This window comes from Octopus bimaculoides, chromosome 25 (assembly GCF_001194135.2).
Source record: "Octopus bimaculoides isolate UCB-OBI-ISO-001 chromosome 25, ASM119413v2, whole genome shotgun sequence".
Classification (NCBI taxonomy): domain Eukaryota; kingdom Metazoa; phylum Mollusca; class Cephalopoda; order Octopoda; family Octopodidae; genus Octopus; species Octopus bimaculoides.
This window is the reverse complement of record NC_069005.1, coordinates 14,106,270-14,110,597: the sequence shown is the minus strand read 5'-3', so window position 1 is coordinate 14,110,597 and position 4,328 is coordinate 14,106,270. Positions and strand designations below refer to the sequence as shown.

The 4,328-nt window shown below is 34.0% G+C and overlaps 1 long non-coding RNA gene across 2 annotated transcripts in view; it reads right to left on the bottom strand.

Moving 5' to 3' along the window:
* LOC128250794 (uncharacterized) overlaps positions 1–4,328 on the bottom strand; it is a 179,593-nt gene that overhangs the window by 130,454 nt on the left and 44,811 nt on the right. The gene's annotated exons all lie outside the window — the stretch shown is intronic.

Here is a 4,328-nt window from a genome sequence, read left to right as displayed (position 1 = left end):
ATATATATATATATAAATAGGAGAGTATTGTAGTTCGCTTGAAGCATTGTGTATTGTTTGTAAAATATGTGTTTTGAATGGCACAACAATGCATTATAATAACAACAATGGACTATAATAACTGTTATAATTTAATCATCCATAGTCTGATATAATATTTCAGAATACAAAAATTCCTTCTTCAGATATCCCTAGGAATTGGTAGAGTCACTGCTATAATCGGTTTTCCAACATTTTTTTTTTCCGGAAGCATTTCTGCAGTGGTCTCACAAAGCTCCATCTGGAATTCCTCATGAGAAGCGCATGAGGGCAGCCATGTCTCAAACTCATGTGTGCTGGCACATCCCTAGCGCTGCTTCAAAGTTATGTATTATACATGCAGTTTTTTTTCTTTTTTTTCCTAGGGATATCTGAAGAAGGAATTTGCCATTCAAGATGCAACGTATATATAAAGAATTTCCCACTAACACCAAATTTTTAATAATTATACAGTGAAACTTTCATATTCAGCTACTATCTTAACTAAAATTATTGCTGCTTCCAACTATTATAAACTTATTAAAAAATATGATGATGATTGTTGTTTATATAACATTTCCTATAATATTAAAAATAACAATCATAAGAACAGGGATATTAGTGTAATAAAATGCAATATCCTTACAATTGGTCATGTATTAGTGTAAGTATACTATTAATAGGTATCACTATGAATTTTTGAAAATATCTAAATTGGTCGAAATCTTGCCTAATTAGGTCCAAATGAATAATAATTTTTTAAGCATTTATATAAAGCCTATTTTGTTGCATGTAACAAAGTGTTGGATTTTCACCATTTTGATGGAGATTTTTTTCAATTTATTTTTCTACCATGCCTTTGAAAATTGATGGAGGGGGGGGGGTTATTTTTCAGATGAAAGGTGTGATTTAAGGGAGATTCAGCCGGCATACCTAGCACATCCCATAACCACCCTTGCTCCCTCACCTGGCACAAAGTGTGTGTGAGAAAAGACACTTACTAAAAGAAAAGTATACAATTAAAAAGAAAAAAGTCTTTTTAATTTATGATTTTTTTCACCCCCTCCCCGTTTGCTTATAATTGTAAAATATTAGAGAGTCCGAAAAGGTTATTGCTGGGATTTATCCAGTGATTTTAAAAGGCATGTAAAAGATAATTTATGTAAATGTTTTTCATACTCACACACACGCGAATGCATTTGGTGAGGTGGGGGCACAAGAAATTTAAATTACAAAAAAAAAAAACTTTCTTGATTAAATCCCAGTAATAGACCACCCACCTTTGGTCCAAATAAATTTGTACTTTTATATTTCATAATGATTATGTAACATAAAAATTGAAGGGGATAGTTCAGATATCGTGATGAAATGTAAAAGTACAAATTTATTTAGACTTTGCTCTCCACACATTGTTAAACCAGCGAGAGGAACTCAATACAATGATCCAATACTAATTTTGGGCTCTAGAATACTTATGCAGCTCAATTTAGTGGAATTTTTTTTTTGTAGAAATATACATTTACAAAGCAATTAGTTCATCCATTTCTTGAAATTCTGGTTCAAACTTGATATTTGAAACCTTGGATTCAGGTTCCATCTCAGCTTTCACTACATGGGAACATGTCATTTTCATAGGTAGCATCAGTGATATTCTCTTTTTTTATTGACTGAGCGCTTTTGCACCATAACGTGGCGAAATTCATGAATGGCCATACCCAATTCACGAAAGATTTTGCTTTCTTATGGTTAAAAATCTTGAAGTAAATATGTTCTTTTCATAATGATTATCTGACCTACCCCAATCGATTTTTACATCAAAATAAAGCAAAAGAAGTCTTCTTCATAACTGTATCATTTTCAACACAAATCGAGTTATAATGCTGAAGTGCAGTGAACTAGAACAAGTGCTACCATTCAGCAGTCAAAAACAAAAACAGGACAAATGTTGTGAATAGGTGGAAATATGAGGAAGATTGAAGGAGCCTGGCATATGTATCGGATTTTGAACAAAAGTATGTAAAGTTCACATCCAGAACTTTCAAATGATACTTAATTGTCCACAGAAAAAATATATATTTCCACATGAAAATGATTGAGCAAAACATGGGTTTATGTGTGGTTAAACAGTGCTTGTTGGGAAACTATTAATACTGAGAGTATGTGTGCTTGACTGGTAATTATTATACCAACCTGAGTAAGATATAAAGCTTAGCTGACCTTTTGGGATTTGAACTCAGAATGTAGAGAACCAAAACAAATACTGTAGGACATTTTATTTTAAAAACTTTATTCTAAAAAGAAACCTGAGAAATGCTACACAACCCCAACAAATTTAAGGATTTTGAAGATTTTAGACAATATTTTATGAATTTCCATTAATTTTATCCAAACTAAGCTTAAAACAGGATTTAAGTTTTACAATTAAAATAGAGATATGTATAAAAGTATCATTTAAAGTTGATACAGGCTCTAGGTTTATATATCATCATTTTGTCATTTACTTTTCCATGCTAGCATGAGTTGGATGGATTCTCTGAGGTTGGAAGCCCTTACTGTCACCAACCCTCACCCATTTTCATGAAAGATTGGTCACAAAGAACTCCACTTGTATGACAGTGATACTTGCTTACAACCGTCATGTGAAATCAAGGCAACAAGAGTGTAACACAAATACACACGCGTACATGTGATGGGCTTCTTTCAGTTTCCATCTTCAAAATCCACTCACAAGGCTTTGGTAAGATACTTGTCCAAAGTGTCATGTAGTGGGACTGAACCCAAAATCTTATTATTGGAAAGCAAACTTCTCACCACACAGCAAGATCTGTTGTTGATGCAGTTGTGACATAGGCACAAGCATGGCTGTGCGGTTGAGAAGCTTCAACCATGTGGTTCTGGGTTCAATCCCACTACATGGCACTTTGGGCAAGTGTCTTCTAAAAACACCCTTGGGTCAACCAAAGCCTTGCAAATGGATTTGATCAACAGAAACAGAAAGAAGCTCATTGCGCGCGTGTGTGTGTGTGTGCTTGTTTTGACATCACGTGACAGTTGTAAATGTGCATGCTATTTCTATCCAATGTTCTGAGAAAAACAAGCCTAGCCATGAGGAAATATTACCTCACTTGGAAACAAGTTTGGCAACCAGGAATGGCATTCAGCTATAAAAATCTGCCTCAACAAATTCAATTTGACCCATGTAAACATGGGTTGGAAAGTGTGCGCTAAATGACAATGATGGCATGTGTGTGTGTGCGCGCATACATATACATACACATCAGAACACTACTCATAAGTTATTTATAGAAAACTTACAAACAACAAGCTTTTAATTCATGTTTAGTTTTATTTGAGAAATGATAGTGATTTTTTTTTATTTTAAAGAAATATCCTGAACTATGAAGATAAATTTTTCTGGTGTTTTAATCTTCATTCAATACTACTTTTGTTTTAATTTATCTAAACTACAAGCTGTTTATTTAATTGCAAAAGAATTTTGTAGCTCCAGTCATGCTACAAACCAAAGTTTTGTTGTCTAGTTTGTCAAGCAATTTATGTACTTACTGCTAGAGAATAATTTTATTGAACATTAACAAGGGTGTTTATTTTAGTAGGTAAATAGTCATTACTGATTTGCTTTAACCCTTTAGCATTCAAATTACTGTCAAATGTAATGCCTATCTATTCATACTATTTTGAATTAACAATGATTTATCTCAATGCATTGAGATTTTGATGAGGTGACTTTATTTTTAGAATTAATATTGTAGGGTTGGTGTTTGAACATAGTGCATTTGAGCCAGATCTGGCTGGTTTAAATGCTAAAGTTAAGCATTTTAATCTCTAAGTACAACTTCAGGAACCAGCACCTAAGGCTGTGCTACATGATAAGAAATAGTTCCAATGCTTAGAGTAATAAATTTTTGCCCACATAGCCATGAGATCAATCTCTAATATTGCATTGTGTTGTCTTTTGTTTGACTATTTTGTGTGTGTGTGTGAAGGTGCGTGGCTTAATGGTTAGGGTATTCAGCTCACAATCCTAAGGTTGTGAGTTCAATTCCCAGTGATGTGTTGTGTCCTTGAGGTTTATTTCACGTTGCTCCAGTCCACTCAGCTGGCAAAAATGAGTTGTACCTGCAGTTCAAAGGTCCAACCATGTCACACTGAATCTCCCTGAGAATTACGTTAGGGGTACACATGTCTGTGGAATGCTCAGCCACTTGTTTCACAAGCAGGCTGTTGCGCTGATTGGTCAAACTGGAACCCTCATCACTGTAACTGATGGAGTGCCCATATATATATATATA